This window comes from Carcharhinus amblyrhynchos, chromosome 3, assembly GCF_965287045.1.
Source record: "Carcharhinus amblyrhynchos chromosome 3, sCarAmb.v2.hapA, whole genome shotgun sequence".
Taxonomy (NCBI): Eukaryota; Metazoa; Chordata; class Chondrichthyes; order Carcharhiniformes; family Carcharhinidae; genus Carcharhinus; species Carcharhinus amblyrhynchos.
Window position 1 is genome coordinate 118322060 of NC_137326.1, and position 10786 is coordinate 118332845.

Below are 10786 nucleotides of genomic sequence, written 5' to 3' on the forward strand. Positions count from 1 at the left end.
CACAAAGAGAATTGCAAACTTCTAATGGACGGTGATCCAAGCCAGGAATCCATAAATTTAATGATGAATTTAATATTTTGAGACCAGGTTAAAATTACATTAAACCATTTCTAAAGGCACAACTATGTTGAAAATTCAACAATTTAAATAGGGACCTGGTAATCAGAATGTGTTGCTGTCACGGGATAAAAATGTGCCATTTATTGTAAATGGATCAGTTAAAAGACTGTGTGCAGCAGCAAAAGAATGAGGAATGTTAAAATGTTTTCCCCAGGAGTTCATGAAATGGAAAGGCATAACTTCTCCAGCAACATTCGTGAAAGTGTGAGCTGGTAATCTTAGCCAACCCACTGTCTGGGGGAAGGGAAAGGAGGATATGTGGTGCTCAATGTGTGTTGCTTCCTCCTGAAGGGAGGACTGACAATAACCTAGGCAAACAAACAACTATCTTACTCACACAAAGAGACCAACAAGCAATTCACAAAATAGGGCAAGGCAAGTTTCTGACTGAAGTAAATTCAGTGTAAAATTATTCAGGGTAAAGCTGCCTAGGAATAAATTACATAGCAGCAATCTCAAGGGCATGACTGGAGGTCAGTGTTCTCATTGTTTTGTCTGAAAGTTCTGCAGTTGCTGACGAAGTACATGCAGAAAAATGATAACAAAATAATATTCAGCCCCTCTCTGCTAGCTTTCTTTTGCATCCAGGAATCTCTCTTAAAGCAGAACTCAACATTCAATCTCTGTGAACCATTTGTCAACTCCTTCATCAGTACAGAATGCTTGTCTGGAATCTGCAATGCACTGTCTGGGAAGCTAGTCAAGGCTGGAAACCTTGCAATCCTTTAAAAAATATTTGGATGAGCACTTTAAAATATCATGATATTGAAGGATATGGGACAAGTGCAGGAATATGGGATTAATGCGCTTTTCGTGGTAGATGTTGTTAGTGCAGAATCGATGGGCCAAAGGGCCTTTTCTGCACAGTGTGACTCAATGGGTGTGATTTTCCAGCCGCACTCATTCCAAACAGGAAAATCTTGCCCGCTCCCATCCCGTCCGCTGCGATTCCCATGGCAGGTAGGACAGTAAAACTCCCCCCCGACTATATGGACGGCATTTTCTGCCTGCACTCATCCCAAAGTCAGAAAATCCCACCCGAGATCAACAGACCTTTGTAAGATCGGTCTTACATAAAATGTAAGCGACTCATTAGTGGTCTCTACTGACACTGATGCAATGTGGACAAGTGTTCCAGTTCTCCAGTATTGAAATTCCACACTTTGATGAGTGCAAAAAGGACAGATAAACAATGGCTCAAATATTCTGCAATTTTAAAATAGCTTTGAATTCAGGTCATATCAGACCATCAAATAACACTGCACACAGTAAAATAATTGATACTGGTCAAGGTCTTCACTTCTGATAATGTATCAGATTACACTGTTACAAATTAAAGGACCGGTTGAATAGTGAACCCAGCTGTAGACACACTTAATGACCTGAAGAAAAATTGCCCCTTTACAATTCAGTTCTAAAGGTGATGAAATGTTCCTTAGGGTTGGCAGCTTGTCATTGTGGACAAGGTGAAGTAGGAACACATATTGTCAATGTAGTCATTTTCATTCTAAGATTAAATAAAATTACAAGACATCGTAGAAGAAAAAGTCAGATGGGTTTTAGTCCAACAACAACAATGTTCATTTATGTAGTGACTTTAACATAGATAAACAGGAACATTAGGAACATTAACACACAGATGGATCTGAGCCCGCAGGTCCACAGTTCCCTAAAAGTGGCATCACAGGTTGCTAAGGTGATTAAGAAGACTCATGGCAATATTGCCTTCATCTACTGGGGCACTGAACACAAGAGTTGGCAAATCAACTTGAAGCAATGTAAACCCTTGGTTAGGCTGCATTTGGCATTTGGAGTATTGCGTGCTGTTCTGGTCACCACACTACTAGAAGGATGTGGAAGCTCTGGAGAGAGTGTAAAGAAGGCTTACCATGATGTTGCATGGTCTCGAAGGCGTTGGCTGTGAGGAGAGGTTGAATACACTAGCATAGTTTTCACTTTAAATATGGAGGCTGAGGAGAGATGTGATAGAGGTGTACAAAATTATGAGAGGCATAGACAGGGTGGATAGTCAGAGGCTTTTCCCCAGGTTGCAAGTGTCAATCACAAGGGGGCACAGGTTCAAGATGAGAGGCAGAAAGTTTAAGGGAGATGTATGAGGCAAGTTTTTCATGCAGAGTGTGCCTGGAACACGCTGCCAGAGGTGGTGGAAGCAGGCACATTAGCAACATTTAAGAGACCTCTGGATGGGTACATAAATAGCGAAGGAATAGGGAAGGACCCAGTCAGGGCAGGAGGTTTTTATTAGTCTAGTTAGGGCACCATGATTGGCATGTGCTTGGAGGGCCGAAGGGCCTGTTCCTGTGCTGTACTTTTCTTTGCTCTTTGTTTGAAAAAATCCCAAAGTGCTTTACAGTAGCACCATAAAAACACATTCTACACTGAGCTACTGTAATGACTTTAATCAGGCAATTCAGATGAGCCTGTTAGAATGTGAACTTCTTGATTATGGGCCAAATTGATGGTCCAATCAGGGAGCCTCTTGCTTTGTACTTAACCAGGAGTGTCAGTTCCTCTGGGACTCCCAGTGTAGACTGCTAACTGAAAGCACTCTGTATACTGCTGTCAGAAGTGTAAATAAAAGGATTTTGGTGAAGGGACTTCTGCCTCCAAGGACTTACTATAGCCACTAAAGGAGATATTAGGGCAGATAGCTTAGTCAAGGAGTTGTCAAATCATCTTTAAACGAGGAGAGAGATACACATAGATGAAGACGTTTAGAGAGGAAATTCCTAAACTTACAGCTAATGCAGCTAAAGGCACGGTCACCAATGATTAAACATGTAGATGCAAAAGAGACTAGAATTGGAGGTCAGCAAGACTTCAAAGTGTTGCAGGGCTGGTGGTGATTACAGACGAAGAAACATCATCCAAAAATATATTTCATCAGGTTGCTCAAAACACAGTTTTAAAAGCAAAAGATAATTGGGGTGCGTAATTTGGCTGATGCATAATAAAGCTTAAAGTCTACAATACCACACATTGTGATTTTCACACAAAAAATGTATTTCTAAAGATATTCTGCTCTGTGAATCACCACTGATATATTTTACATGTATTGCATACATCTTATCTTGTTCAAATCCTTTCAAAAAATATACTTGTGCAGTTGGGGTTAATCCCAAGACTTACTGTAACAGATGGTCTCACACTGTTGCCGTGAGATCTTTACATAAGCCAGTTGGCTTGGAGATCTACTGTGATTTCAGCAATCCAACAGCTGAAAGGGAACTTGATGATGAAGCTCCCTCTTTAAAAGGAGATTTTGAAGTTGACATCAATCTATATCAAAGAAAAGTGAAAGTAAGGATAATGTTATCAGTATTATAATAAATTCCTTCTAGTGAAAATGCATGACATTATACAGTGGCCTATTTTTGCACATTAATGGCAGAATTTAATGTCTTCCCTCACGGCGAGTTTGGTGACAGGGATGTCATTTAATAGAGTGGAAAGGTGACCACTTTCTCATCTTTAGGTGGCAACTAATGCTTATTTTCTTCCCACTGATTTTAACCCAGTGGCAGATGGGCAATTCTTGCTGGGTTGTTTGCACGGAAGGCTCCTCATTCGAAGGCACTCAATACCTGATCAAGGAACTGGCATCAGGAAGGACAAGGGCTATCAAACCCCTTCCCACCCTCCCAACCCGTGGGGCAGCACAGTGGCACAGGGTTAGCACTGCTGCCTCAAAGCGCCAGGCACTTGGGTTCGATTCCTAGCTTGGGTCACTGTCTGTGTGGAGTTTGCACATTCTCCCTGTGTCTGCATGGGTTTCCTCTGGGTATTCTGGTTTCCTCCCACAGTCTGAAAGATGTGCTGGTTGGGTGCATTGGCCATGCTAAATTCTCCCTCAGTGTACCCGAACTGGCACCGGAGTGTGGCGACAAGGGGATTTTCACAGTAACTTCACTGTAATGTTAATGTAAGCCTACTTGTGACGTTAATAAAATAAAAAAAAGTAAACAGCCCCTGAGTAGCACCTAATTTGATGGGCCTTTCTGAAAAGAGATGACGCAGGGATGTTGCTGACTCTTCAGCTGGCAGGTGAGAACATCATCGTTTGCATTAAAACCAGTCCAAAGCATTAGATTTTAGACTCCAGATTTGTTGTATTGATCAGCTCCATACATTGAAATGTGATCTGTCTAAAATGAAGATGTTTCTGCTTATCCCTGTACCTGAAGATCATACTTCAAGGCTCTTTGGTTCATAACCTCTGATTTACTCTGAATGGCTCAGGCTAGCTTTTCTCGTTCATTATTTAAAGAGGGCTATACTTGTATTGAAGGCAGTTCAGAGAAGGTTCATGAGGTTGATTGTTGGAATGAAGGGGTTGCCCTAGGAGGCAAGATTGAGCAGGTTGGCTCACTGCCCATTGGAGTTTCGAAGAATGAGAGGGGACCTTACTGAAACAGGTAGATACTGAGACAATGTTTCTCCTGGTGGGAGGATTTAGAATGAGGCAGCATTGTTTCAGAATAAGGAGTCATATATTTAACTTAATGAGCTGGAATTTCTTCTTGAGAATCTTTAGAATGCTTTACTAAAAGAGCTGTGGAGTCAAATTTATTGAATATCTTCGAGGCTGGGACAGACAGATTTTTGATCTACATGGGAATCAAGGGTTATGGGGGAAAGAAAGAAGACTTGAGCCTAAAAGCAAATCAGCCATGATCTTATTGAATGGCAGAGCAAGCTTAAGGCATTCTCCTGCTTCTATTCCTTATTTTCTATGTTCTGATTCTAATACATTTAACTGTGATTTATAAGAATTGGAGCCTCTTACCAAAAGAAACCTTACAGCAGATCAGAAGCTGGACATGCTGCAATGAGTAACTCACCTCCTGACTCCATAAATCCTGTCCATTGTCTGCAAGTCACAAGCCAGGAGCGTGATGGAATACTCTCCACTTGCCTTGATGGCTGTTGCTCCAACAACACTCAAGAAGCTCAACAACATCCAGCTTGTCAGTTACTCAATCCCTCAGATACATCCAAATGCAAAAATATCACGGTTTATAATTCACTCGGTCCCTCTCTATCCGTTAGAGATTAAAATTAAACCTTATTTGGTGTAATAACCAGCCACACCCACCCTATCAAAATCAAAGCACGGGTGGAAAAGGGACAGGTTGGAACTTGCAGCAACACACACGCACACACTGGGAATGTTTTCAGGTGTTAGTGGTTTGAAGACTCTTGTGCAAATCACTCTCTTTATTTTTTTGGTTCATTTTTGGGACTGTTGGATGTGTTTGTTTGATTCGTGGGGCCTGCCTTGACGCAGGGTCCTGGAGTGCTTCTGGCTGGTCCCCGCAGCACAGGCGGCGGAGAGAGAATGTTGCTGATCTCACTGTGGATTGACCATATCCATGTTTCAAGATGACGCCAGAGTGTGGTGACTCTTTGTGAGCTATGTGTGGTATGATTTGGATGGCAAACAATGCTTTGCACCATATCTCAGTACATGTGACAATAATAAATTAAATCAAATCAAATCAAACCATCCAGAACAAAGTAACTTGCTTGATTAGCACCCAATCGATCACCTTAAACATCCATAGTGGCAGCAACGTGTCTACAAAATGCATCACCAAACGCCCCTTCCACACCATAACCTCTAACATCTGGAAGGACAAGGGCAGCAGATACATGGGAATACCACCACCTGCCAGTCCTCTCCAAGCCACAAACTACCCTGACTTGGTTCCTTCACTGTTGCTGGATCAAAATCCTGGAACTCCTTTACAAACAGCAACTGTGGATGTACCTAGACCATATGATCTGGAATGGTTCGAGAATGTGGCTCAATGCCACCTACTCAAGCACAATTTTGGGTGGACAACAAACATGCAACGCAGACTGCTGGGGCAGTAATTGGCTGGACTGGATATGTCCTGCTTTTCATGGACAAGTCATACCTGGGTAATTTTACATATTGTCGGGGGGATGCCAACGTGAAAATTGCACTTGGACAGTTTGGCACAGCTAGCATTGGAGGGAGCACAAGTGTTCAGCACTTTAGCCCAGATGTTGTCAAGACCCATAGCCTTTGCACTGTCCAGTGCCCTCAGCTGTTTCTTGATGTCATGTAGAATGAATCAAATTGGCTGAAGACTGGTTTCTGTGATGCTGGTGACCTGAGGAGGAGAAGGCCGGGATGGATCACCCACTCAGCACTTCTGGTTGAAGATGTTTGCAAATTATTTAGCCTTGCAGAGAGGAAAAAGATGCTGGCTGCTTCAGAAAATATCAGAACTTAAAGTACAAAGAACTTTACAATGAAATAATGCCTTGTGCACTGGTGGAAAGAAGCTCGTATCATTGGAATGCTCTGTGTAGTTTTAGTTCAGTTTTTTGCTATGGTGTCAATGCTGATTCCCGCCACATCCCTAATTTTGCCGCACTATGTGACTGCCTGGTTTATCCTGTAGTTGCACTGGCCCTGCTTTGCACTCTCGTACCAGGTTCTATCATTGAGGGGGGTGAAGTTCATGGAGTCTCCTCTTCCTGTTAGTTGTTCAATTGTCCACCAATATTCACAACTGGAAGTTGCAGGAGTGCAGAACTTTTATCTGATTTATAGGTTTTTGATCACTTAGCTGTCTATAGCAGGCTAACACCACAGTTTGGCAAACAGGTATTCCCGAGTTGCTGCTCCACCAGGTTGGCAGCTTATTTTTAATCACTCCTGGCATGCTGTCCTGCCATTCTCATTGATGCAGGATTGAGCCCTTGGCTTGTGGGTCATGGTGGAGTGAGGGATTTGTGAGGCTATGATGTTACTGATGGTGGTCAAAAACTCCAGTGCTGCTAGTGATGACCCACGGTGCCTCATTGCTGTTCAATATTGATCTTTTGGATCAGAACCGAGTCCGTTGCAGCATGGTGGTACTGCTACACAACATGATAGAACATACCCACAGAGTGAAATGGGACTTCACCTCCACAAGGACTATTTTATTGGACAGGTGTAGTAACAAAAGACAGGTCGGCAAAGTAGCAAAATCAAGTAGGTTTTCCTTTGTGTTGGTTCTCTCACCACCTGCTGCAGACCCAGTCTGCGGATACATCCTTCAGGACTTGGTCAGCTCAGTGCTACCAAGTCACTCTTGGTGATGGGTTCCTCACTCAGACTACTTTAGATGCCCCAGATACATTCAGGGGTGCCTTCCAAGTGATGTTCAACTTGGAGGTGTAATGATTCAACAGTAAGACAGGGTGGCAGGGGGTCATTACCAGGAAGTTTCCTTGCCAATGCTTAACACAATGCCATAAGACTTCATGGGGTCCAGAGTTGATGTTGAAGATTCTCGGAGCCATTCCTTCCTGAAGTATACCACTGTACTGCCACCCTTTATTGGTTTGTCATGCCAGTAGGACAGGGCATATCATGGGATGATAATAGACAAGACAGGGACATTGTCCATAAAGTGTGATTCTGTGACTATGGCAATGTCTGTGGGACAGGTCTTCCAATTTTAGCATAAGTCCCTAGGTATTTCTTTTTTTTATTCATTCGTGGGACATGTGTGTTGCTGGCTATATGTGTGAGATTTGAACCCAGGTCTCCAGAACATTAGCTGAGTTTCTGGATTAATAGTCTAGCGATAATACCACCAGATCATTGCCTCCCCTACAGTGCAGAAGGAGGCCTTTCAGTCCATCGAACCTGCACTGATAACAATCCTGCCCAGGCTCTATCCTGTAAACACATGTATTTATCCTGCTAATTCCCTTGGCACTAAGGGATAATTTAGCATGGCCAATCAACCTAACCTGCATATCTTTGGAAGGTGGGAGGAAACCGGAATACCCGAACATGAGGAAAACTCCATGCAGACAGCCAGCCAAGGTCGGAATTGAATCTGGATCACTGGCGCTGTGAGGCAGGGATATAACCACTATGCTAATGTACCACCTGAAGGAGGATTGCTGTATTGGCTGATTGTGTGTACCTTTGTTTTATGCCCAGGTCAATGCTGGGTGGCCCATCCTTTTTATTCTTATTTGAATTTTCCTGAATTGTTTGATACAACTGACTGGCTTGTTAGGCTACATGAGGGGGTGCTTAAGAATCAATTACATTGCTGTGGGTCTGAAGTCACATGTAGGCCAGACCTGGCAAGGATAGCAGATTTCCTTCCCTAAACAACATTAGTGAACCAGAATGGTTTTTAAGACAATTTGGTTTTTTCATGCTCGCGATTACTTAGGTGAGCTCTTTGTCCATTTAATGAATCAAATTCAAATTCCCCCAGCTGCTGAGGTGGGATTTGAACTCATGTCTCCAGAGAACTTGTCTACCTCTCTGGCTCATCTTGCAGTAACATTTCCAGTATGCTACTGCTCTCAATATTTTTGTGGAATTAAATTTCTCCATTCTTAAAGTGCAGTAAGTGATACATTATAAATCGCTTCATCTGCCAGACAAGTACGTAAGTATATGGGACATACATATGATAGATTAAACGAGATATATATAATAACTTCCCCAAAGGATTGTGAGGAAGAGGAACCTGCTGGTGTAGTATTAAATCAAACAGGCCATAAGATCCTAAAATCAATTCCTCATCTGTGATGAGCTAGTTGATCTCAGGAACAGGGATACTCTAATTGGCCTCAGTGCCCCTGTTGGTCAGCTGTTGATTTTTAAGGATGAAAGGTGATCTTAGTGAAATGTATAGAATTCTTAGAAGGTTCGATGCTGAGAAACTGTTTCTCTTGGCTGGGAAGTCTAAAGTTGTATTTTAGTTTTAACTGGCTAAGGAAGGTTGCGGAGACATTGATAAAACAATCACCATTTACTGAACGAGCAAAACTATTTAAAGATATACAAGACTCCAAATCATGAGCTTTTTCTTCTCAATTCTTAGTCATGTGACTCACTCTTACATCATCATGTGGGCAGTACTGTTTCTCTGGCCCCACACATCAACCTTGCTCGCTCTGAACTCTCTAATGCTGCATCTAGAACCAGGAAGGCCATGGTCTCAGGATAAGGGGTCGGCTATTTGGGACTGAGATGAGGAGAAATTTCTTCACTCAGAGTGTTATGAATCATTGAGCACAATTCTCCCTTCTCGAATTAGGTCATAGCGTGGGGTGGGAGAGGTGAATTCTGTTGTAGAGGCTCGTGGGAAACCATACCATACCTTCTGGCCCTGACCCCATTGATAATGCGCCAAGGGGTTTAATTCTGTATTCTGTGGCGAGGCAGCATGATGGTATGCATCCTGCCATCATATTTAGATGCCATATTGAAAAAGTGCCCAAAATCACTGACCCACCATTGAGAAAAGAAATTAGACCTCCTGAAGAAGAAGATGGATCTCCAGGAACAATCTGAGGCTAGAAGATGGACTTGAATTTAGAAGATCCACCTGCAGATGCTCCTCCCACCTACTGCCGGGGTTCAGGGTCCAGGGTTGCTGGCAGCCCCCATCCTGAACTCCTGAGGCAGCCCCAGTCATTGTTCAAGTTGTCAAGTGATTACTGCACACAACATTATTCCAATGGCAAGACCCCTAAGACAGAGGAGCAGAAGTATACCATTCGGCCCATCACGTCTGCTCCGCCATTCAATGAGATCACGACTGATCTGATATGATAATCTACAACTCCACCTCCTGCTTTATCCCCAAAACCTTTCATACCCTTACTGTCTCCCGCATCCTTGAACAAAGTTAATGACCCAGCCTCTACAACGCCTGTGATAAAGAATTCCAAAGATTCACTACTCTCTGAGAGAGGAAATTCCTCCTCATCTCTCTCATAAATGGGTGATGCCTCACTCTGAGATTATGCCCTCCAGTCCTAGACTCTCCCACAAGGGGAGGAACCTCTCAGCATCTATCCTGTCAAGCACCCTGAGGTTCCTACATATCTCAATAAGGTTGCTTCTCAATCTTCTAAACTCCAATGAGTACAGGCCCATCCTCCTCACCTATCCTCAGAAAAAATCTCTTCATTCCCGGGATCAATCTGGCGAACCTTTTCTGCACTTCTTCCAATGCCAGTATATCTTTCCTTAGATAAGGTAATGAAAACTGTTCACAGTATTCCAGGTGTGGTTGAATTCATGCCTTGTTTACTTTTAAGAAGACTTCCATTTTTTATATTCCATTCCCTTTGAATTAAAAGCCAACATTTCATTTATCTACTTTATGACATAGAAACATACAAAAACTACAGCACAATACAGGCCCTTCAGCCCACAAAGCTGTGCTGAACATATCCTTACCTTAGAGATTACTAGGCTTACCTATAACCTTCTATCTTACTAAGTTCCATACTACCTGCTGAATTTGCATGTTAGCATTTTGTGATTTATGCATGAGGACCCCAAAATCTCGATATGTTGCAGGGTTTCTGCATCTTTCGCCTTTTAAATAATATTCAGCTCCTTTGTTCTTCCTGCCAAAGTGCCTAACTTCACAGTTTCCTACATTACATTCCATCAGCCAAATTTATACCTACCCACTTAACCTGCTTATGTTTCTCTGTAGACTCTTGTCATCCTCACCGTTTGCCTTCCCACTTATTTTTGTGTCACCAGCATACTTAACAATAGTACATACATTTCTCTTGTTCAAGTCATTAATATACATTGTAAGTAGTTGCAACACCAGTACTGATCATAGAA